The sequence below is a fragment of the Aquila chrysaetos genome, chromosome 18 (genome assembly GCF_900496995.4).
Source record: "Aquila chrysaetos chrysaetos chromosome 18, bAquChr1.4, whole genome shotgun sequence".
Classification (NCBI taxonomy): domain Eukaryota; kingdom Metazoa; phylum Chordata; class Aves; order Accipitriformes; family Accipitridae; genus Aquila; species Aquila chrysaetos.
Window position 1 is genome coordinate 20,751,922 of NC_044021.1, and position 25,430 is coordinate 20,777,351.

Consider the following 25,430-nt stretch of genomic DNA (forward strand, 5'->3'; position numbering starts at 1 on the left):
CCACATGATCCCATTTAAGTTTGCAATGGCAGGAAGAATGAGGCTTACATATGCCCCCTTTAGAACCGGACCTTGCAGAGGTTCTATAAGAAGCCATTTGTTTTCTTTAAACACAGTTCAACTTCACACAGGCGCACACACACACACATTCAGATGGTTTCCACTTGAAATTCCTCATCTAATCCAAATAGCTCTCAGCCTTGACTGCCGAGCTGTGAAGGGGCTCCTGCTGCCCCGTGCCTCCCCAAGTGTGCGGCACTCTGGGCCGGGGAAGGTCGCGTGCTCACAAATTTTGCACACTTTTGCTTGCAGATTTGCCTTCAAAAGCTTTGATCCCCCTTTCTCTGCTGCTCGTGAAAAGAAGCAGAGTGATATTTGAGGGAGTCCTTAATTTCTTTGGATACTCTTTATCATGCACTCTGCTGTTTTGGGCAGAGTAAGTTTGAGGTTTGCAAGCCTGCGGAAAGAGTCGCTGTGTTTGAAGCTGACAATCGGGCAGATCCACGTGGCCTGGAGAGGAAACAGGAGTGAGTTGCACCATTACGCTGTCTGTACCCTTGCTACTCTGTGTAAACTAACATCCCGTATTGTTTATAGTTCTCCATTACAGTCTTTTAAACAAATACCTCTTTTTTTTTTTCCTCTTCTAGAGGAGGAATGGGTTGTTAAGCTTCGGGATGGATGGGTGGCGGCAGAGCTGTTGGACCCTACTGCACTACTCTAACTATTGGCTTACAGACTCTTCTGTCCAGGTAGTCCCTTTTCCCTAGGATAGGTTAGAAACTGGCAATGCTCCAACACCCTCCTTTGCCAAGAAATGGTCTCTTGATGCAACTGAAGCTGCTGTGGCTGCAGGCAGGGGAGGAGGATGCTACAGACATGAGGCTGGCCTGGAAGGAATGACTGTAGAGATGGGAGAATGCCCATGTTTTGTTCCAGGTCCTGGAAATGCCAAGACTGTATTGCCCTGACTTTGTCATATTCCTTTATCTTTATGGGGACCTGCAAATTTGATTTATCAATCACAATGCAGTATACCAGCAGCTTTTTTTGTATTTAAGCAGTGGGAATAATTTTGCACATATATCTCCTTTGTCTGTATATCATCTGGAGAAGTACTTGGTGCGTATATACATGTTGACCAGACTTCTTTATTTGTATTGCTATACCAGTTGTGTTGCTCATTGATCCATAGGATTACATTAGGCTCTACAGAGGTACAAAATCATAGTGCTTCAAGATGCACATTTAAATATATCATATCCATTTTTTTCTTAGAGAGAGAAGGAAGCTGTTTTGTTTCATGTTTTCAGTAATGTATATTATTTTTTTGTGGCTCAAAACCACGTGAAAAGAAAAAACAGAACAAATGAAAAGACACAAAGACTTTTGTCCAAGAAGCTCACAAACTAAATTTAGACTGAGGTGATGAGCTAGGTTAGCAAACAGAAGTGGAGCAGTAGGTTAAGGAAGGACAAGGGTTATAGAAATTAAGTTAAATGCAGTCCATGCAGTACACCCTGAAACACTTCCTTATGCCCTGCTCTAGCCAGTTGCTGCAGAAAAATGGCCAAAGATTAGCTCTCAGGGGCAGGGAACTGTCTTTGTGATGTTTGTTTTTATAGTGCCTAGTTCAATGGGACACTAATCCCCATTTGACGTCCCTGAGTGCTATAGCAATACAAATAATACACACAAAATAGTAGCAATAAGATCCCTTGGCCCAGCTCCTTTCTGAATGCTGTGCCCCTTTTTTTGGCTGAGTCTACCTAAGAAAAAGGAAGGACTATACATCTCGTAGGGATGCAGCCATTATTTTGGGTGTTTGTTCTTTTTGAAGTTTGCTCATCCCTTTCAGAAAGGTTTTTTCAACATGTGATTAATTTGATATTAACCCTGCCCTTCTCCCTGTTTGATACTTAGTGATATCTGAAATGTTTGGATCTAACTGTAGAGGTAGGAATACCAGAAAAGAGGACCATATAATATCTGGGCATACTTTGAAGCCTAACTTCTGATAAGGAGGTGGGAACAGGACAGATGATTTTTTCTATAAGAAGACAGTAGTTCTTAAGAGTAATTTCCCAGAAACTCAGATGCTTGCAAAAGAGGCATCAGAAGACACTCATGCCTGACTGAAGGTTTTTGCTTCTGATGGCTGAAGTGAAGCCCAGGTTTGAAACGATTGTTCCCTGGCCTGCTGAACCCCGGTAGGTCCAGGTCTATCACTGCCCAGCAAGCTTGCCAGAGTCAAGAAGGTCAGTAGCTTCGTGGGCTATGAAATGTCTGGTGTGCTCCATCAGGATTAGCGTGTGCAGTTGGCTCCAATATGCTGGTCTTTGGAAGTTAAGAATAACCTGGAAAAGTCAAACTGTGTTTAGAACTTAGTTTTACATGCGGTCTGAGCCCAGTGTTCATGCCTCAGACATGCTTCTAACATATTTTGGCCACATTTTGAGGTGTTAAAGTTTAGCTGGAAGAGAGTTTAAACACTGCTGCTTTACTGGTTTGGGCCCCACAGTGGCCATCATTCTCCGCTCCTTTACCTGTTATTTCATCCTTTAAGTTCAACTCCCTCCAGAAGCACGAGCTCTCATGCAGCTGGTAATTCTTATGTGTCAAAGTAATGTGGATTTGGGTCCAGAAGACATGGTCAGTTTGTCTAATTAGCTTCCTGTCACTACAGCCAAGGCAGAAATTTAAGGTACAGTAACTCATTTTATAGTTACTCTATCTGGCACTGAATATAGATTGGAAAAATTCTTTGCTTGAGCAAGATGTGTGGTAATATTGTTATGCTATACTAAAGCGCTCTTTAAAAATAAATTAGATTCTCATGAGTGCGAGAGGCTAGTATCCCCTACCACAGCCAGACCCGACACAGGCGAGTCTCCTCCTTACCCAGGACTGCTAAATTCTTCCGTGAAGAGGAAAGCCAGTCAAAAAGTTGTACCCTACTCTTTTTCTTTTTCTTTTCTTTTTTTTTTTTGGTGATCCCTAAAGGATTTGCTGTTCGGTCTTCAGAAAGGCTAGATAAAGCATTAGCTGTGGACAGAAGAACACATTAGGAGCCACACCTGCTCACCAGGGCTGTGCACGCACATGGCCCCATGCCAAACCAAGCTGATGTATCAAAAAAGGGTCCCAAACATTTAGGGCAAAAATACTCACTCTGCTTGTAAGTGCGTGCTATTTTTCTTCCAGGTCTTCCTCTCAGCTTCCAAAAGCTGTCCCTTAAATGCTGCTTGTGAATGGAAAAAATTACACACTTTCAAATTCTCTCCTGGGGAATGAGGGCTCATATCTCTCCCTCTCACACTGATACTGTAATTTCACACTCTTTTTTTTTCACCAGCAGTTGAGCCTCTCCTTGTTATATCTGACGTGCATGTTTCATTTTCATTAGGGCTTTTATAGTCTGAGAGGCCTGATGAGGAAAGGAAAGGGAAGTGCCTGGGTGGAAGGGCTGCCTCCCGCAGGGACGGGGTCACAGGAGGCAGCGGGCTCCCCCAGACACTGCCACTTTTGTCCTCCACGCTGCTGCCCTCCCCCAGATGATGCAGGGCTTTGCTGACACTGAAGCCTACAGTGAGACCACAGCCTTTACGACTGCTATCGCGAAGCAACATTTACTTTCGGGGGGAATAAGCATGGCTGGAAAATGGAAGACATCAACCAGAAATACCCTCCTCTGCCTCTGTCGGGATGAGACCAGGGCATAGAGAGCCTATGGGTGATTAGCTGAGCTTTTGCTTAAACAAAAAAAGTCCCGAATGGAAACTTAAGCTAAACTACATAGGGGTCAGGCTCTCTGATGACTGATGATTTACAGCAGCTAGGAGCTAGTCCATTGTATCTGAATAATGTCATGTCCCGACTGTGGTTAATTGCCACCCAATTATCAAAACTTTCTGGACTGATCATCATCTCAGAACAGCTCACACATTATTGGTCTTGTCTTTCACCAGGAGAAGGGCAAGACTTGGAACCCTTTGTGGGAGAGAAGATGGGGATGCTACTCACTGCATTTCTCATCTTGACTTAACAGGGCCAAATGTTTAACTTGTTGAAGAATAGGCTGACAGTTACATGGAGGCTATTCCTTTCCATGCCCACTGATGGGATGAGCTCTCAGGCACTTGTGTTGTGTAATCGCTGCTGGTGCTAAACTGTTTGCCTGAAGAGGGTTGTGCAATCAGACTCTGATGTCCAAGCACTGTCGTGAGTCTTCAGTGTCTGTGTTTTAATTGGTTATGGAACTGGTCACATATATGAAGAAAACTGAATTAAAATAATTTAGCTGTAAAGAAAATATTTTTGTATTAGAAGCCATCCCAGACCTATAAGGTTGTTATGTAGCAAAATTAAGCTAGGTATATCGGTGGATAAGCATGTACAGCTTAGGCTTTGAATACTCGAAGGATACTTTTCCTCTGGATGTCTATTACTGATAACGGTGCAGCATCAGAAGTGTTAAGCGGGTTCTCTGAGCACGACAAAAACTGATAGCTGTAGTAATGGCCTATAAACTCTGTGTTTCCTGAAATGCAGCCCACACTGCGCGATGCATTCAAACTTCCTTTGTATGAAACCTTCGTGTACTCTCCCGATTCTTCTCTTTCTGCATTCCCACCTTCCTGCCCCTTGGCATTCATTCACGCTGACATGTTATTAAAGTTGTCTCTGAAGCTGGCCCAAGGAGTCATACATATTATTTACATCACAACAGAGCCTGGGGGCATCAGACAGGGCTGGGGGTCTGTTGTGCCAGCTGCTATTCAGCCTTTAAGTACAAAGATAGTCTGGCCCAAAGAGATTTCTATCTTGAATTTTAACAGGTAGACAGAGGGAGATGATTGTTTTGCTGATGCTTCAGACTCTCCATTCAAGTTGCTGTGAGTAGTAGTCTTTAGGAAAACCTCCTCTGTTGCAGGGGTATCACAGGAGACTCCCAGATTGAGATATCCTGAGTTCATCACTAGCTGGTGGTGCAGAAGCCACAGCAGCCAACCAGTGGTGTGTAACACACACCGGGTAGAATGAAAGTGAACACAAAGATTTCACGGATTCATTGCGAGTCCAATCTAATGCTCATATTCAGAGCATGTGCGTATTTCCACCTCAAAAGAAAAGAAAACAATCCCCCCAAGTCCCTCAGAATCAACCAGATTTTTTAAAGCTTTTCACTGGAAAAAACCCTTTAAATCATCTAAAGCCATGTTAGAAAGTCAGTCTGTAAGTATACAAAACACTGGAGACCATCATATGCTAATCTGAGCTTAACAAAACACATAGCATTACCAAGTGTAATTATACAGTCCAGCTATTAGTAGCTTTACCTCTGGCTGTTCTCCATCCTGCTTTCAAGCTACATCCTTTCCTTTCATCTTATTCTACACCACATGAAACAGGTGAGCTGTTCCCTTTATATAGCTCAGGGCTCCAGTCACATGGCTCTCAAAGCTTGGTATCTTCATTTAATCAGTTAAAAGAATCGAAATAATCAGAGATCTTTCATGAACTCCATGCCAAAATTTAATTCTGTTAAGCATTCAAAGCTTACCAAGTTCAAAAAATCAAGAAAAAAAAATTAATTAATTTTTCCTAGGAATATCTACTTTGAAAAGCTGCCCTGGGGGGTACATTTGTAGTTTGGGAGAATATCTCTCACAAATCACCCATACATCACTGCTAGCAAGTTCCACAAAAAGAGAACTCCAATGCTTTTTATTGTCAAGGCAACACGGTGGTTTCTGCATCCCATTTGTTCATGCATAGATAGTAACAGCATCCACTTTTTATCTGATTTCATTTGAATTTTTATCTTGACTTAACTGCTACTGATTTCTTACAGGAAAGTACAAGTGGTTTAAGGTTATCTTCACCAGTAACAACTTTTGACAGCAAAGAGATGGTGATACTTCCCCTGAAGTCTGTATTTGGTACCTCGCTACTGGATTAGATGACAATGCCAATGAGTTAAACTGGATAGAGCAGTGATTTTCAGTTTTGGCGTCCTTGAATGCACGGGTGGGACTAGTGAATTATTTTAAGGGGTCTGTGAAAGGTAACTCAGATAAGGCAGACTCATGACAATAGGCTTAAACTGGCTTGAAAGGAGCCTGAAGTGCCTCTGGAAAATGCTGTGGGGTCTGCAAACTGGAAAAGATTAGAGCCCTGCTATCTGCTCTGATTTAGGAGTTTGGGTCCATGTTATCTGTTGTGCCATTCTTACTCCAGCAGAAGATTAACTTCACATTCTTGCATATGGGGACCTCCTCCCACCAAGACCATCTGACCCCAGAGAGTGCAGGTATTGCCCTGACAGGCACACAGCAGTTCTGTTTCTCACCATCCTATGTTTTTCTTTACAGCATCAGCTGACCTGATAGTTGTTGGTGGGTACATGAATGTCATGACACATCACAGGTCCCAGGATTAGGCCTTCTGAGAAGCTGCAACAGTACATTGTAGGTAAGTCAAATATTTCCTGACCTTCCTATATTCCCACGAACAAAACCAGGGAGACTTCTTACTGAATTTCTATCAAGATCTGTGCTGCTTTTAGCAGTAGAGGAGGCTTAAGTTATCTTTTAGTATGAAAATAAATAAAATGTGTGTGGGACTTTGATTGTGAGACAGAGCTGTATTTTCCAGGCAGAGAAGTAGGTGGTGATAGTTTTGCTGTGAGTTCATCTGCTCTGTGAAGTTACCTTCCTGATGTGGGGGTCACTTTTGTGTATGTTTGCTAAAAACCTCTGGAGACCATCTGGTCCAACCTCTTGTTCCAGACAGGGTAGACTTTAAAGTTAGGTCAGGTTGCTCAGAGCTGTGTCCAGACAAGCTTTGAGTATCTCCATGGGTGGAGATTCCACTCCCCGGGCAACCTTTGCAGTCGTGAAAATTTTTACTCTCATGGTATTTTTCTCCCCTTATATCTCATCAAAATTTCTCTGGTGGCAGCTTGTGCCTGTTGCCTCCCGTCCTCTCACTGTGCACCTCCAAGCAGAGCGTGGCCCTGCCTTCCCCATACTCTCTCATTTGGCAGTTGCAGACTGCAGTATGATCCCCCTTTACCCGTCTCTTCTTAAGGCTGAACAAGCCCAGCTCGCTCTGCCTCCCCTCCTGCATCGTGTGCTCCAGCCCCCTGGCCACGCTGGTGGCCCTCCACTGCATTCGCTCCAGTATGTCCTCATCTGTCTTGCACCAGGGAGCTAAGGCAGGACACAGCATTCCCAATGCAAGCTCTTAAGTGCTGAATATGGAGGAATAATCACTTTCCTCAACCTGCTGGCTACGTGCTTGCTGAAACAGCCCAGTGTTTGGGGTTGAATCATAAGGAGGAGGTGGCGGTAAGCATGGGTTAAGGATGGATATGCTGTAGGGCACTGAGGTAACACTGCTACACACACTCCCATCGCAAGTAGGATGGCAAGTAGGATGGCGTGGTTTCGGCAAACAGGGTGTCTGCTCACAGCTTACCGCCCCACCCTGCTGCTCAGACAGCCGAGATGCTTGTGAATCACTGTAATTCAAAAAGAGAGTAGTTTGCTTTCAATTGCCACAGCTGTGAGCTGCGGCACTCACGCAGATGATTCACAAAGGGCTCAGCCTCCCAGGCCCAGGGGTTGGGGAGGCCACCGGTTGCAATGCCAGATATTGCAACCTCATCTGTGTACCAGGGGTCTCACATGCACCCTGGGAGTTGATGGGATTAGAATTAAAATCTCAATGGTTATTCCTTCTCCTCCTTTTCCTTCATTCCTCTGCATTTGCTGTGGAAGCTGTCGGGGAGCGTGTTAACTGATTTGTTTGCTGATTTGTTATTGGACTTGGCTGGAGAACTGTTGCGGGGAATTGTGTGGAGGAGAGTTGTCCTCTTCTCCTAGCTCAGCTTAGGAAATGTGGCAAGGTCACAGAAGAGCAGGCAAATTTCTTTGTCAAACAGTAGATAGATTTCATATGGGCCATCACAGGAACTCCAACCTTAATGTTACGATCACCAACAGTCTTACAAGAGCTGTGAACTATTTGGCAGAAAACTGGCAGTTTTGTAACCAAAATCCAATTTTGCAGGAAAGTTAGCTTTGTGTCTTTTTTTTTGGATACTGTTTTGCTGTTGTGAAAAGCAATACATATGGAAACCCATTAGAGCCTAAGGCTATTGTTGATACAGTCTTGACTCATTCTTGGCACCCCTTCTTCATCTTCCTTCGATAGCTCAGCTGGTAGAGCGGAGGACTGTAGGCTGCTTGTAGAAAGTAATCCTTAGGTCGCTGGTTCAATTCCGGCTCGAAGGAAAGGTTTTGGAGTTTTGTTTTGGTTTTTGTCTTTCACTTATTTCTGGAATTTACAACTTTGCAGAGCTGCCCTTTCCAACTACATGCCTCTTGAGACCCCGTGAGAAATTTAGTCTACTTAAAACATACCACTTTCAAGGATTTAATTTTTACTACCTGCCTTGTCTGCTTCAGCTGATTCTTACAGCAATGGTGCTTTGACCTTTGCCACCTCTCTACCTAATCAGTTGATCCCCATCATACGAGCTTCTCTTCTGCAGGGGCTCAACACCTTCCACAGGCCCTTGTTAGCTAGAGCAGACGCACAGCGCAGAGCTTGCAGAGCCTCTTTTAGCTGAGTTGGGTGTGGAAAATGGAGGGAGGTCCAGTTACTGGGTCCTCCTTGTTGCTGGTTTCACCACTTTTCCTATCCCATTTTTGCATTTTGAAGTTCTGAGGTTTTGAGGGGTGGGGACGGCTAAGAGAGATGGGGAAGAAAAATCTTTTCGTGAGGACAGGAACACCATGGTCATTCAGGTTCAGGTATTTGTCTGAGACAGCCACTACATGCAATAATCATTGGCCTCACGAGAGGGTTGTGAATACCATTGTGCACACTGCTCTGAGGTGTATCATTTCCACGCACTGTCCATTTCAATGAAGACTTGTAAAGGTTGGGGCTGGCTACAAAGGAAATGGGTAAGAGAGAGGCAGTAGAACCGTGTGAAAGGAGACCACAGGCCAGGTTAAGGAGGCATTTTAAGAACTCATTCATACAGAAACCAACATCAGAAAATTTCAGAGAGTAGAAAAGAGGGCACTGTGATCTGTTAAAGAAAATTTTGTTTCACACAGGAAACTGACTCAAGGAACTCACTTTCACAAGACACAATCAGCTCTGAGAGGTCTGTAAGAAGCTTTATTAAAGAAAAGATTAGAGGTTTTTAGATGTTTATATTAGATGAGACGACATTAGGGATCCAAATCTCAAAGCTTATACAAAGCTTCTCATGCAAAGCATCTCCTCATGCAAAGCACAGTGCTAAGCCAAAGAATGATAGGAGAAGGAGGTGGCAACTTTGGTTGGTTGCTTACCTTTCACTGTGTTATAAATATATTAGTATTGCTTAATGAGAAATATTTGCTAGAAGTTGGGTCAAATGCGTCAAGGAACCAGGACTAAGCTAGAATGAATAATCAAGCGATTATATGCAATTTCAGTATTTTAAAAGACTTTTTCTTTACTAATTAGCGTCAGATCAATGACCATCGATCATAGTAGAACACCAGTTTTCTTTGTCCTTCCAAATCCAGCTGCACTAATTCCTCTTCAGCCTGCATAGCAGTACACACTTAAAACCTCATGACCATAATGGGTTTTCAGCACAGGGATGGAGGCAGTTCTGCCTCTCCTCTTAACAACACAACCAGCCCTCCAGGCCCTGGGGGGTGGGCAGGCCATGCATTTATTGCTCCATAGGTCCTCCCACAGTGGGATGGGGTTGTAAAAGCAAGGGTGGGAAAGGCAAGCAGCCGCCTTCCCAGTCCTGCTAGGAGTCCCAGGGAGGAGGATGCCCAGCAGCAGTGTCGCTGGTGGGAATCTGGCAGTCACTTTAGACGAGGAGGAGGAGAGGGGTATGAGTCTTGGGTGATGCCACGGGAGGAACTCAGGTGTATTTGTAACCAGCCTGGGTAACAAATCTGTCCCGTGGCACCTGGGACAGATTTTCTCCCTGCAATGCACCTTTTACAGTCTTGGTGACCGTATTTCCAAATGAGCGAATACATGACTCATGCATTTAATTGCTGCAGTAAGCCTGAAGCTTTTGGTTCAAAATCTGCCAATAATCATGAAAAGTAAATCTTTGTGCTGGTATCAGAGAGGGCACCAATGCTTTCCCTAAGACTGGGGAATGGTGGTGACTGATGAATGGACTGACTGCCTCACAGGTATTTTGTTGATGTGGAGATCTTTGCTGACGTAATATTGCAGTCTGTGTTGCGCAAGCTATGATTGAAACGAGAATTGAGGGAGAAGGGTTTAATTAAAAGTAGGTTCTCATTGCAAATGGTGTTCTTTCTGTAGTTGGAAAGGGTGAGTTGTTGCAGCATGGGTTCGCCCTCATATTACTGCACACCAGTGGGTAACTGGGTCCTGGTGGAGAATATCACCTGATGTGGTTAGCTTCTGTTATCCTGTGGCTGTTTCATGTCATGCTATTTCAGCTACCAGGACTGCCCCATACTGACACAGTGGTGACATTGTCACTGTGTCTTTCTCTGCAATGACATCTGCACAAGGTAATTTTATAAAAGTTCCAGCAAATGTAGCCATCAAGCCAGAAATGTGAATTTAAATAAAGTTCTGGTGTTTTTCTTGCACATGTGAGTTGAACTTCAGACAACAAAGGTAGGAAGTATTTAAAAATTTTATAGTCTTCCATGTTTAGGAGCTTGACCTTCTCTTTAATCTTGAATAAGCTTTCTCTCACAGCCAAACTTCTCTGGCTCATCAGACATTATGAAGGTGACCGTGTCCTTGTTTGAGGAGTGGCATCCCATGGACCAAACCTCTGAAACAAAGTCATAACCAGCTGGGGACACAATAGACTAGCAGTAGTAAGCTTTTGTTAGACAAGATAATGTTTGTTATCAGTGGGATGAGTGGGATGTTCCTTCCCTTTCCGAAATACTTTTTTCTTCTTGTCTCACTTCTTGTCCCAAACCAGATTTTTAACCTATCCCCTAGGTTAGATGCAGCATACTGTGTGGTGAAGAAACTGAAGCTCATTCAGTTGGCATAAACATATTGCAAAGTATCTGTACTTTCTCCCCAAAGGAAAAGCAGTGCTCGCATTCCCGTAGGACAGCTTGCTGAGTCTGATCCAGTCGTTTGTCTCCGCACTACATCTTACGTGGTCATTTTGCACCTTTGCTAAGCGGCGAGTGTTACGTGGTTTGTGACTGGTCTTGTCTGTGCTCATTCTGAGAGTAGCTTTTCGTTAAAAATTAATAATGCAGTTTTGGCACTGGGGTAACTCCAAGTTCTCAATTGTACTCGCTTTGAATGACTTTGTATATTTTGAGCTTTGTTTTGATTTTCCAGTATAAATGAATCCCAGCCTCGCTCTAGACACCTCATTTCACCTGGTTGCATCAAACCCATATTGGAGAAAATGCTTCTTCCGACACAACATGAAACAACTGAGCAACGCACAGCCTGCCTAAGGAAATTTGGTTAACCTTAAAGAAACTTCAGAAAAGCTGGGTAGTCTCCAAATTTTGAATGATGTGAGCTACATGCTCCAATATCGGGTTTCAGCCCAGAAATGTAGCGCTGGAGCAGGGATAGGACTGAAGACCTAACTTTATACTGAGCCCACTGCTTTCCTTAGAGCTCTGTAAATTCTTTCTGCTGCCGTTGCTGTCTTGTAGCCACCTGTTGCCTCTGGTCTTGCAGATTTAGATAAAGCTCTTTGAGCAGGGTCATATCTTTGTAAAGTTTTTCATGATGACAAGGAAAACATGGTCCTGATTCCTGTCTGGAGTAATAATACCAATAAATAGTAACAACTGCACTGCTCCCTTACAGCTCTAGAGGTAGAATCATGGCAATTAAAATAATGTGCAATTAAGGAGAGTTGAAAAGGCTTTTAAAACCAGGAAGCAAGTCAAGATGCTCTGCTGATGATTTGCTAGTTTGTAGAAATTGCAAGTGGTTGCAAATTGGTTTGCTTTTACCATGAAATAAAACTATTCTCCAGTGTGTGTTTGGCTGAATTTATGAAAAGCATCTCAGCATGGCTGGAAATGACCAACAGCAGTTGCTGCCTTTACTTGCAACCACCAGATCAGGTGGATTTACACCAAACTGAGCAACTGTTTGCACATTTCTTCAGGCCTTCTTAACCACCCTCTACCAACCAATTTTTCTTCTTCCTATTGTAGTTGTTATAATCAGGCCTTGATAAGAATTGCTGCCAGAGACATCCAATCAGTCCCATGTTATCATCTGGAAATGATTAGAGTCCTCAGGACAGATTGAAGCCATTTTGATAGCATTGATTAGTTCCTTATTTCAAGTTGTGCTGTTTCACCATTTAGTGTTTTAAAATTCTTGCCTCATTTATGAGGATATTTTTTTTTACATTGTAAATAACAAAATGTATTTTGTTGTGTGAATCCAAATAAGCTTTGAAGTTTGTGGCTTTGTAATTTGAAAGTCATCTGGAGATTGTATGCTCTCTTGTCAGCTTTAATCAATGCACGATAATCAATTATCATATCAAAGTGTTCAGTTACTCCTTAGTGATGAGGTGCTGTAGCCGTTTGGCTTAATTTCCTAGAAGATTCTCAGCACTGTCACTGCAGCATTGGGGTTACTTAGCTGACTGCTTAAAGATGTCTGCTGTGAAAATGAAGCTGGTACCAAATCCTTACAGAACCAGATACACATTGCTCAAAAAGCAAAACCTTGAGTGTTGTAACGCAAACATATGAGTAAAAGACCAATTTTAGCAAGGTACCTTGCCTGGCCCTAGCCAACATAATATATTTAGCTAGGGTATTTCATTTACTCCTGACTTGGGCAAGATTCCCATTGGTTACAGTGAGAGTATTACTTAAGTAACACCAGCCTCCTCACAGAAAGCAGCGTCAGATGCTTCTTCAACACTGCAAACCACTTCTTTCTATCTAATTTGTGAGTTGGATGTACTGTGTTGTTGCCAGTTCCTAAGAAGGGAGTCTTTGTCCATTTGTCTGTGCTTTTGTGCTTAGGAGGGATGCTAAGAGTCCTGGCTCCTTCTTTGTTGAGTCTGGAGAGGTTTCAGCATTCCTTTTTCCTGCGGTACACTACCCTTCCGTTTCCCAGGGATTATGGGAGGAAAGTTACTGCTGGCTCTTGGGTCAGTACATTTATTTGAAGGCTGAGGAAAAGAAATGTGAACAGGTGAAGGATGACTGCTGCTTAAGTCCCCCAAACCTTACAGAGGCCTGAGAAGATCTGTATTTGTGAATTAAGGGTCTCTTCAAATTCAGACTTGAGGTGTTGCCCTTTTTAGAGTATGTGGAGCTAAACCTCCCCCTAATAATTTTAATGTCAATATAAGGCTTTTCTGGGATCACCATGTTTTGAACACCACACAGTCTTTAGTGTATCCATCCTCATGTCCCTGTGACATGGAGAGGTACCAATGTCCCTACTTCACATGACATTGTTAGTCCCTAAGACTGCTGCTGTTGAGGAATGGGTCCTAAGAGGCTGCAGCAGAGCAGGAAAAGTCACCTGAACCTTCAGAGGCTCTGACTGTTGTGTGTCCTGACCACCTTTGCTCACTTCTGGAGTTCCTCACTTTTGGGAAACCATTGATGTAACCCTCCAAGAAACTAGCAATGAGTTTTCCCTTGATTTCAGTTTGCAGCAGCTTTGTAGCCTGAATGATCTCCTTGACTCTTTCTCCCAGAAAGATATCAAACTACCCGTGAATAAAACTCCAGGAGGATATTGCTGTATTAAATCTCAGAGCACTGCCACAACGAGTTTTCCAGCACTGACTCCGTGCCAGGAGAGCCGAGTGGTGTGTGCTGGAATGGAGAGCTCCGTCTGCTGTGGTCAAATGGGGAAGGAGGAGAGTGGTGGCAATCAAGGAGGGTTGCTGGTGCAGGAGCCCTGCTTGGAGGTGCGTCCACCCACCCACCAGCTGTGGCCTGCTGTTGCTTTCCTGCAGGAAGCCACGTGCATGTGAACGGGCCAGTGCTCGGTCCTTTGTGAGAAATGAAACAGTACAAGTACCTAGGAAAGGACGGTGAAAAAAGCGGAGAGGACATGAGCTGTGTTTGAGCCACATTTCACCAGGCTGAAGGAAGGAGAGCGTGAGGGGCTCTGTGGTGAGAAGGTCTCTAAAAACATAGCAATTATCCTCATCTCAGCTTGCTTATTGAGAAATAATCAAACTTGTGATGAGTCTTGCAACCTGTCAGACCTTTTAACTGAACTGCAGCTGAAGAGGTTCACTATAAAAGGGTATAGGCTGCTTCTTGTTGTTGATTTTTAACCATGAGAGTTCCTAAGGGAAATAGCATATAGTAATAACATTTAATGGTCTTCTGATGAGCATCTGGTGCTGGGTGTTTTTTTCTTTTAAATTGCATTAAAATTAAAACTGCAGTATTGCACTGAGTCCTCATTTCCTGTTAGGAGAGGAATTATGATGCTCTATTGATTGGCAAAGCTGTTTCCCATCCTACATAAGTGTGGTTAGTGGACAGAACTTCTCTCGCAGACACAGACGTGCCCTACCACCACCACCCCCCTCAGTTCTGAAAGTTTTTCCCTCTAAATTATTCATAGTGAAACCACTGATCCCCAACATTTAAAACAGAGGAGAGAAGGTATAAAATACTCTCATGTATGCCTTTGCATTAATTTATATGCTATCAGATTGAATAAAAGGAAATAGCAATTTAAGCATGTTCAAGAAGCCCCATGATGAGTATAATTGATGCATTCAGCCTATAGAACATACATATAATAGTCCATTGTAGTTATGGGATTGGCCAGCCAATATTTTTGCCTTGGAGATCATTACTTAAGCTGATGACTCTTGACCCTTTTCTTTTAGTGCTTCAAGAAGTTTGCCAGAAAGTACCCTTTTGTGCCAGTCAGCCTTTAACATCTCCCTCTGAGCAGCCTCAATTTTTCATTTAACTTGCTTCTGAACGTTAATCTGCTTTTTATCCCAAGGATCTTTATGAGAAATAAATTGGAGCCTTTTCAGAAACGCCAATTGTAAAAGCTTCTTCCTTACTAGTCAAAAGCTTGTCACAATGTAGCAACAATGTACGTGTTGTAAAATGGTGTAAAATTTAACAAAAAATCAAAAATAAAAAGGCAACGGAGCAATGCTGAAGTGACATGTTGGGTGTTTCTGTACAGAAACTCGCTTACCTGCGCAGTCCTTGGAAGCGTAGGAAATGCGATTCATAGCAGTGGGTAGGAGAGCAAAGAAACTCACTCTTGGAAAGACAAAGATCTACTTTGACATAACTTTGCAGTTACTATTAGTCCTCATCCCCCCGGGGTGGCCAATAGGCAGAATAAAGAGGAAGGCTCACAGCATAAATGGCAAACCTCATTAAAGTATCTGGTTTAAATAGGTGCTGACTCAGGAAAGGAAGAGTGCTGGTTGAGACCTTGAAGACTGACGTAGGGCATAAAACTAGGTGGTTGCTCTTCCACCTTGTTGGGAAAGAAGCGAAAGGGATACCAGTGAGGAGAGCAGGCTGCACTGGGGAGAGCCTGCGCTGACCGATGCACGCTTCCCCCGGGGGCAGTCGTCATCTGAGTGCTTGTTGGTACCCAGGTCTCCCCGACGAGATGTACTGGTGTACGCAGGGACAGGGAAGGAAAATCCAGGTTTTAATCTGAGTTGGACTGCTCTTTTAGGGCTGCAGCGAAGAGGTATTTTTCTCATCAACTACCCCCTTATGAGGGGAGTGCAGGTAGAATTATGGAATGAATTATAAAGAAATCCCATATCCTACTATAAAACAGAATAAAAAAGCCTAACGTCAAGGCGAGTGGTAAGGGATCATCAGTCATTTGAGAATGAATGTGACTTGGAGCCCCTCTCCCCACACCCCACTAATGACTGGTGAAAAGCCCTCTGAAACATGGCTTCACTAAAGCCAAGGTGCCAACAGATTCCTTCCCATTTGTATTCTTTCTGATGAGGCCTTTCTCTGCCCAGTGCACATGACGATACCCATTTTATTAAAAAAATCCACACAAATGATGGCTGCTCTCTCTTTGCTAGGAAAGACAGACCTCAGCAAATAATTACTTCTAGTTCATACTCCTAACATATGTATGACTTATTATTTATAGAGACTTGTAATAAAAATGGGAATGATTTTCTTGACCCGGTAAGTTACAGCTTAAACCAATAAAAGAACAAAGGAGGGGGACGTAAGAAGGAGAGGACATAGGAAAAGGTTTTGTTTAAAGAGTCACATGCACAGCTAATAGATATACCCAGAGAAAAGAGATAAAATACCCCAGATTAATAACTGTGACGTTCTGCTGGCTTATTGCTTTCTAAAGGCTTTACCCTTTGTGGACACAGAGCTGTATAAAAGATGAAGTAGTTGCACTCCGCATTTTAGTCATCCCAGTAATTTTGGCAACATCTCCGTTACAAATGCATGTTCTCCAAGGAAAGCAATCCTCTCTCTAGTATTTCCAAGGGAAAAATTAATCGGGTTCACTTCTCTGTGTTGCCTCTGTACTTGCTCCTCCATTCTTTGCTTCTCACTGCTTGACCTTTGTTGAGTTAGTCATGTAAAGCAACAAAATGCTGCTTTAAGTATATAAATCTTGGTCCTCCTATTTCCTGTGAACAGGTCCAGCTGAGAAAGTGAAGAAGAAACCTGTCAGGATGCCATCACAAGCACCGTATATCAGAAACACACTGGACAGAAAACCCAGCTCAAACACTAACTTTGTTTTTGCAAAGCAGGAAACGTTGCTTAAATTCATATAGTAAATATTTCTTTGTGTATCATGGGGAGCTTTCATGTAAGCTCAGATTAACTGGAAATCAGGACAAGGCCTGAACTTTGCTCCCTCATCGCTATGAAAGCAATCATCTGGGGTATTTTTCAAGGAAGCCCCTCAGCTTTTGAGCTAGGCAGAAATGCATTGCAATTGACCTCAATACTGCGTTCTTCAGCAATTAGAGAGAAAGACTTCTAGGCTGATATTTAAAAATAAAGAAATTTTTTTCTCTCAGAAGGAGAGAGAGAGATGGGCAAAGATCCAGAAGTGGAGAGAACCAGCAAAGGGAAAAAGTCCATTACACATATGGGAAAGGAGAAGAGGGACAAGGATGAGGCAGGTGTTTATTTCACAGGGGTGAAATCAGAATGCAAGTACAGGTTGAAAGAAACCCACAAAAGGCTTTTTTGACTATAGAGAAGTTTGAAACTGGTGTAAAATGCTGTTCCAGAAAATACCGCTGCATGCAGCGTCAACAGAAAGATGAGAATCCGGGGAGTTGCGAAGACATCCTTAGCGCTGATGTCTCCGAGGGGTGAGAGCTGGGGGGCTCAGGGAGGGTAGGGCTAGTCTGGGCATTAATCACTTGGGTGGGTACAGGGGAATGCGCTACCATTCACCCGTGGCTTTTTCCAGGGCCCTGCATCACAACACTCCTCCCAAATATTTTGCAAGCATACAGAACAAGCTTCCCCAGCAATAATGTGGCGCGGGGTTGTGTTGTCCCCCCTCTTCCTCCTGCCGCATACCTGGCAGCTCTGCCTTATACGTGGAGGACCTAGAGCCCAGGGGTAAACGTCTCACCCGTAGTGGCGGATTGCTTCAGCCAACAAGCCTGGCAATCTTGTACTTTTATGAACACTGAGCTCACCTTGGATATTAAAAGAAAGAAATGCATTAGCTGGTAAGCGTGTTGGGTCTCTTCCAAGGCACACTAGCGTGTTGCTCTGCACACCAGCATGGAAACAATTTGCAGGCTGGAGAGCCGGTAAGCTCTCTCTCAAGGAGCTGTGCCACATGCTCTCCTCTCCCTTTGCCTTCAGAGTTGTTCTTTATTCAACTTCTTTCGCTCCAGTTTCGCCATCTAAGCTTAAACGTGGCCTTCTGACATGGAGAATCTGGGTGAGTAGAGCCACATTAGTTGTAAAATCCCTAGCCAATCTTATTTTTTGGCATGAAGGTGGCTGTTACGGCATTGTTTTTATTATTCATCAAAAGGAAACTTTTCAAAGTAAATACATCAAATACCACATAACATAAGCTCTTCCCAACCACTGCTTCCTCTCCCTTTTTCTTTTTCCCTACCTCCTATTTTTATAAGTAATCAAGTTGTTACTCAAGAGTCAATTCCAGGTCATCTTTCATTTGCTCAAAATATATCCTTATTGGCAAGCTATTTTCCCATTATTCAGGAACACACATATTGTTTTACTTACAGCTGTGTGCTGTGTTTTATGTTCTCATATAAATGTTATGCCTAGATTATCATAACTAGACCAAACTGGTTTTAGGGTTTGTTGTTGTTGTTATTTTTAGGTGTCCCCCCCACCCCAAACAGGAGAGAAATATTATTATATCTGTTTTTTTGTATCTTTTCTAGTTCTTAAAATGACTCAACTTTTCACATTTCTCTCTAGTAACGTAGATTTCCCCTCTGCTCTGTGAGTTTCCCTAGTTTGGGGAATGATGATAGCTGAGGTTTGGGAAAGATTAAGGGGCAAGCAGCATTGATTCCATCCCAAGAGGAGCAGGAAAGAAGACAAGGCAGGGACAGATTCCAGAAATCATTACCTGCTGCAAAAAAAAAGTACTTTTTCTTATCAGTTTTAAAGTGTCACTAGTTTCATGGAGTGGTCCTGTTTCTAGTGTTGCAGGATCTGGCAAATTCTGGTGAGTTCTGCATTCATTTAGCCACTACTTTCATGATTTTGGGAGCTGATCAAGTAGAAGCTCATATTCGCATATTAAGGGCCCAGTGAGGGAAAGCACCTAAGTCCCATTGGCTTCAGCATATTCTTAAATATTTACTGAAGCTATTAACTTACTTGAGGTCTTGATGCAAAAGAATGCATTTGTAGCGACAACTAGATATTGTTGTTATTAATCTTATCACTGTATTTCATGCCTGCATGTGCTAATGCTTGATACACTACAGAGACATGCAGCATGCAGAAGAGATGCATTTTCTTCCGTAGAGATGACAAAAGACAAAACAGAATTTCCCCCTTATTTTTAGGGTGCCTGTGACAGTGGAAGACCACAGTAGGAAGGTGTGCTGCTGAATTCCCTGCAGCCTTATGGTTTTGGGGGTTCTTTTTGGTATGGTCTTCTAATGCAGGAAGGCACGGTTCTTGCCCCCCGCCTCGCCCCCATGAGAGTAAGACCACATGCACATCTTAAGCTACTCAGTTTATTAATACTCTGTGCTTGTTAATTTGTGAATGACTTGAAGGCACTCAGAACATTAAAGGAAGTCTCCTCCTGGAGGTTTTTAAAAGAGACTCTCCTGGATTTTTTGAAGTTGAGATATTCATAGTTTGCACGGGCTTGTTTTTTCTCAGTAAATGTGTGCTAAATGCTAATGCTTGCATTATAACTGGGTGTCTTATAGTAGGTATGATGTTTAACTGGCGCCCAAGATTCAAGAACAGAGGTGATACATGAACATTTGGGCCACATTAGGTGAATTGTTCAAAAAATCCTGGTCTCTTTCATTATTTTAACCTCCAAAGAAGAAATCCCCTATAGGATAAATGTTTAATCATTAAAGCAAACACACAAACACATAAACCAACCTTTTATCATTGTTGGTGGGAAAAGTATGCCTTACACTTTGCGAGACTCACAAGGAACAGCAGGCACACTTCTGGTTGCAGGTAATATTCTGGTTACTTGACTTTTTCAGGAGGAGAGAGAAGAGCTTGTAGCTGAATGGTGTCTGTGGCAGGTTCCTGGCTTGAACTTCAGAATGAACGTCAAGCAAAATGCCAGAGTGAATGATGCTGACCGGGACATGTTTGTATGACCCTTCTCTTCCCCAGACTAATTTAGTTATGCCCTGCTCCACAACAGTTCACAAGTTGTTCTTGAAACAGCGGGGGATCCCAGAGAGACCAGGTTTGCTCTCTGCCCACCTTGCCCTATTCACCTTCCACATCGCCCCAGGAACATTTACTGCCGTGCCAATTACAGCCGTGATCGGGGCTGTCTTTAGTGGATGTCGATATCCGAACAAACAAACCAAGAGTCTGGTCTTGATTGCTGATGTCTTTACAATTTGGTTTCCTGTGGCGTGTTTGTACAGATGTAACGGTTGGTATTCCCCTGCTTTTAAATAATCATGACCATATTGGAGGGCGGGAGGACAGGACTAATTTGCTGGGAGTTTGCTGCAGAAGCCCCCATCCCACTTCTGTTGAAGCCTCGCTGCCTAACTCACTGCTTGGGGAGGTGACTTCCATTTCCATCTGTCCCCCTTCAGACAGGGCTGGTGATCGCTCACTCCTTTCAGCCTAGGAGAACCGTCATTAGAGCAACTATTGCATGTAATCACATCTTGTCTTCACAGATTGACTGAACGCTGAACGGCACGCAGCAAACACCTCCAAGGACAAGGACAATGCGGAGAGCATGAATAAATGACCACCATCTCAGCGGATGCTTTGTACAGGAGGATACGTGTCCTGGGTATCTCTCATTTCCTGTAGCTGAAGAAATGTTCTTTTTTGCTTCGTTACATCCTGCTGACCACTCGCTGCTGTATTTGTCCAGAGCCGGTGTCGTACAGCTCAGCCCTTGCCCTCCCCTGAGCCGCACCAGAGGAGCAGTGAACAAGCAGCTCCTAGTCAAAGGAGCTGGAAGGACAGACTTGGGCTCTTTTCTCACCCTGCTGTGAACTCGGTCATAGCCAGTGATTTGGGTCACGCCTTGATCCCTGCTAGACCAAGCTGCATGAGCTATGGAAAGCAAGCTGCTTTACAGTCAAATGACACTGGGAGTTCCTCTATCACTCCATCTTTTCTGCCTCAGGCAATGCCCTCGCTCTTATTTCAAGCTCTTTCCCCCTACACGTGTTTGACCTGTTTGGGAGCGGAGTCGGGAGTGTTTAAGTTATGTGGCCAGCAGGACTGGAGGAGCAGCCTGCTCCAAGCAGAGCTCCCCCTCAGACTACTTGCAGTCATATCCAAATGGCAGCGGGGAAGAAAATGGCTAATTGTATGCTCTCCAATTTTCTCTATTAGGAAGATCAAAAGAATTGCTGCCTTTACTGGCAAATCTCAAGGATGAATTGTGGCAGCCAGACCTGTACTGGTCTGTGTTGAACTGTAGTCACCCAGAATAAATCAGCACTAATTGCAGTCTAGGGCTGCGATTCCAGAGGGGCTGCTTAAGTACCACGCAGTGACGCCGACTGCCTGGCCGGTAAAACCAGTGGCAAAACTCCCAGGGACCTCAGGAGGCGCAGGACTGAGGCTGCACCCTTGCCTGCTTTAAAGCCAAATATCTTGTTACCTTTCTGAGGAAACAGGATGGCTACAGCGATGTGGTGAGCACTGTGATCCCACCTTTGGCGGTGCGTAGCTGCCCCTGTGTTGTGGGATCCAGAGGAAGGGCAATACCTTGGCTTTCTGGCCACAGGAGACCTGCACAAAGTTGCTCTGGTGGCCTTGGAGAAGATGGGGTGGCTGCTGGTTCAGGTTCTCATCCTTTCTCAGCGTTACCCACGGCGAGATCTGCCACCCGCCACTACAGAGGCAATCTCCTGGCCCCATGGCTGGCTGTGGCACCAGCCAGACCATCCATTTCCACCATGGCCGAGCAAATTTTTCTTCTGTTGCTCTCACCTGAGACGATTCCTCTTCTTCTGCGCCTCCCTCCAGAGGCGGCAGGTGCTGCCACATGAGTAATCATGGCTTAGTCATGTTTGTCACAGGAATGCAGAAGGATCAGCAAAACATGGTGTCCACAATGCAAAAAGACTTCTATTACATCAAATTTTATTTTAATTTCATTCTCGCTGAAACTATCTTTGAAACTAATGCGGCTTTAAATACAATGAAATAGGTATATATAAATTCAGATTTTCCTCATAAAGGACAGGCAGGAAAAGGAATTCAAGTCAGTTTAAAAGCCTGACTAGCCTGAAGACACGAGCGCCAGACAATTTTGAAGAAACTTTCTTTACTGCTATAAAGGGAATTGCTTTTTCTTCAGAAAAATGAGGCAAGCATTGGGAAAAACATCAGTGCAAAAGCACAAACGCGGTCTGCAGGAAAGCAAGGGGAGCTAAGCCACCTTCCCGCTGACAAGAACGTCGGGCACGAGCTGAACCGAACCAGCCGTGGTGGGTACGTGGTTTGGGCCGTGGGGGGCGGCGAGGACCCGAGAGCGCGAGCCCGACTGCTCCTTCCCCTGCGCACACCAGTCCCCCCAGGCTCAGGGGGAAAGATATCCCCCTGCACTAAAGTGAGTGGTGGAAAGCTGAGCAAACGGGGCGCCTGGGCAGGGGGTGAGGCGGGGGGCTGGCGGGTGCTCTCCGCCGGGAGCCGCGCTGCCTCTTCCCGGGACCCGTGCGAGGAGCAGGGATGCGTCCTGCGCCGTAGGGGACCGCAGCGGGGGCTTTGCCCTTGCAAGCCGAAGGCTGGGCCGTGGGTGCCGTTTGCTTCGTTATTAAGAGAAATGAAAACCAACCCCTGGTCAGCTGTTAAAGGTGATGGTGAGAAGCTGACATCAATCACTGCCGCGCTTGACCCCTTCAGAGCGGTTTATAAACACCGGCTAACTATTCCGCCCCACGCCGCCGGGGGAGGGAGCGGGCAGGGATTTCCCTGCCTCTCTCCCACCTCCATTTTGTAAGAGGAGATGGGATGTAGGATCCTGCACCTATCTTCCCCAGGTGACAGCTGGGTACGTCCATCCGATGCCATGGGAGACAGCATGGCGCAACGCATCCGAGCAGGGCGCGGGTGAGGACCACAGCCTTGGCTCAGGAGAGAGATTTATAAGCCGCGCACTGTGATGCTGTTCTTCTTATATACGATCGGAAATGTCTTGAAGCCAGATGCTCAGCTGGTGTAAATCAGTGGAGCACTGCAGATTTATACCAGCTGGAGAGCTGGCCCCTGTGCCCCAGTGGGAAGGGGATGGGGGAAAGGGAGAGAGGCTGTTTCTGGTAACCTCTCCACCAACCTTCCTTCTGGGTAAATATCTCCATATGTTAACAAATGCTAATTAAAACCAAAAGCACAGAGGAGCTCTCAGGATGCGTGTGTAACAGGAGCACCCCAGGATCCTGCACTGCTGTAATCTTTCTCCTCCCCCTGGATCTCACCTTTTATTTGGTGTTGCACCTCCCTGAATGAGATTTAACCTTGCTCCTGGTGCTCTTTGTTGGAGTTTTGCCATGCATGCAATATTGCTCTGGTGGGTGTAGGACTGGTGTCTACGGACACCTGGGGGTAACCCCAGATGTTTCACTGGTCAAGGGGGAAAACATGTTTTACCGCAGCATGCCTTGCAGTCGTGTAAATAACTGTGCTCATCAATCAGGAAATTTATTGGGAAGGGATTCTGGAAATGCCAATTCTTTTTTGGCCTCCAGGTGATCACCATGTTCTCTGTGGACTGGGATAGCTCTGAGTGTGATCGTTTCTGGGGGACAAAGGCATTATGCTTAAAAAACAAAACAAAACAAAAAAACCCTGTGATGCTCTATAGATAATAATAAATAAGCACAAGTTTGCTGTTGAGGTGAAGAGAAAGTTTCAGAAGTGGATGTTCAAAATATCTGTTTGTACAAGGGCTAGAGTATCTCCAGGGGAGATTGTGCATTGGAGCTGTTGGGCTGGTATTAGAGAGTGACATTTTCAAAGTGATGGATAGGATTTCGTATCTGATTCCTGCACTGCCAATAATGGCAGTTGCACTATTGTGAAGATGTAGGGATAAATATATTACATATTCTCAATGCATCATTTCACAGCCAAAACTTTCTGGGGAAAAATCAAATATACATGATGTGTTTCCACAGAGACCCTAGCACTTTACAAGGGGGTCCGTGCATTGATTAGCAAGTCACTGATGTGCTCTCCTTTACTCAAAAGCCTAAGGATTTATTAATTATTTTTTTTTAAGTTGTCATTATTTGCATTTGATAGAGCTGGCTTATATGTTTGTATTAGAAACAGACCCAAGAAAATTGCAGCAAATTACTATGGCAGTGTAACAGAAGTACAAGCATTCAAATATAACAAACAGCCTCTCCTCTTTATTTCTCAGTAGGAGCGTGTTCCCTCTGTCTTTAAGTCAGAGGCAAAAATCCTGTTCACTTCTTGTGAGTCAGAAGCAGGTACAAAATACCATTTCCCCATCCCATCAAGATAGCCTAATATTTTTGCAGAACTAGAGAGGTGGTATGTGCAAGAAAATAGAGGTGAGTTGTAAAGCACCAGTCTAGCATTTGGGCTGTACACAAAATGAATGTAATGTAGGTACCCAAAGGATGGGAAGAGGGAAGGTCCTGCATATACCTCGACTTGCCCAGAAATGCCCCAAAGATGATACTGCTTTAACTTCTGTATGTTTTCTCATCAGTTTTTGCAGCCTTCATGTTACTGAAGTATTTGGCTTGGATATGTTTATGGAGATTGCTATCTAGTACTCCAGGCCTAGCTTTTGTCTCAAGTGACACTTAGGGTGAGCAAATTAGCACTGAAGCCAAATTTGTTTTGTTGTGATGGCTCTGAAGCAGGTATGGCTTTTGTAAACAGATGCTGCAAGAGAGGCAGGTTTTTTGCATCACTCCAGATCTCTTGAGAACTAAAGTGTTCAGGTAAATAACTGGTTGAGAGTCAAAAGAAATACAGTTAACTGAGAAGTATTCTCAGATTGTCTCTTCTTAAAAATTCATTACTTATAATCTCTGTCCCTTTGCTAGAATTTTTGGCGGAAATTACACCACAGTAATTCCTTTTCTTTATGTTTAGTTGAAATCCATTTCACCCACACCATGTGTAACTCAAGTGGCTAACAATTACTGCACAATGAACTTTTGAATTTTTATATTCATAGACAAGTGTCAGCCAAATTTTCAAAATAGATTTGTTTGTTTGTTTGTTTTTAATGCACTGCTTCCAACATTTCTGTAGTGTATGTTTCATTTTTGAAAATCCTATGAGCCTGATCTACAGCCCTGCAAACTCCTTAGTATTATGTGGCTCTTCCAGGAGCTGAAAGACCTGTCAAAAATGTACGCTGGCTGGAGCTTCCTTACCCTCCTGCATGAGTAGCATAGCCCCGTTCCTTTTGTCTCACTAACCTTTCTTCTGTTCTTGAGGGGCTGGCCAATTTTTTTCATGACCTGCTGGTAAGGTGTTTAGTAATATGGGTGTTCATTTTCAAATCTCTGTGAAATACAATGATTTATGAATACTGTATCCTCCTAAAAGGTTCTTGTGAGCTGTTTTCAGCTGGGAAATGGCAGCAGTATACGCGGTGGATGCCTAACTTTTTTGGCCTGTTACAGATAGCCTCTCTCCTGTTGTCCGCTGGATGGTTCAGTAGCACACACATATTACTTCTCTGGGTTGGTCAAA

The 25,430-nt window shown here is 44.0% G+C and overlaps 2 long non-coding RNA genes and 1 other non-coding gene across 3 annotated transcripts in view; 2 read left to right on the forward strand and 1 right to left on the reverse strand.

Annotated features, from left to right (window-relative positions):
• The window catches only part of LOC115352952, a 93,878-nt gene that overhangs the window by 38,737 nt on the left and 29,711 nt on the right, over nt 1-25,430 (forward strand). The window contains exons 7-9 of the long non-coding RNA XR_005930812.1: nt 651-752; nt 6,375-6,474; nt 20,405-22,184. This is a non-coding gene — a long non-coding RNA (uncharacterized LOC115352952). The remainder of the gene's footprint in view (nt 1-650; nt 753-6,374; nt 6,475-20,404; nt 22,185-25,430) is intronic.
• On the forward strand, nt 8,211-8,300 carry TRNAY-GUA. Its single transcript is given in 2 exon segments — nt 8,211-8,247; nt 8,265-8,300. It is a non-coding gene; the product is annotated as a tRNA-Tyr (tRNA).
• Nucleotides 14,578-20,407, reverse strand: LOC115352953. The gene is made up of 3 exons (XR_003927353.2): nt 19,632-20,407; nt 17,586-17,707; nt 14,578-16,688 (listed from the first exon to the last, which is right to left on the reverse strand). It is a non-coding gene; the product is annotated as an uncharacterized LOC115352953 (long non-coding RNA).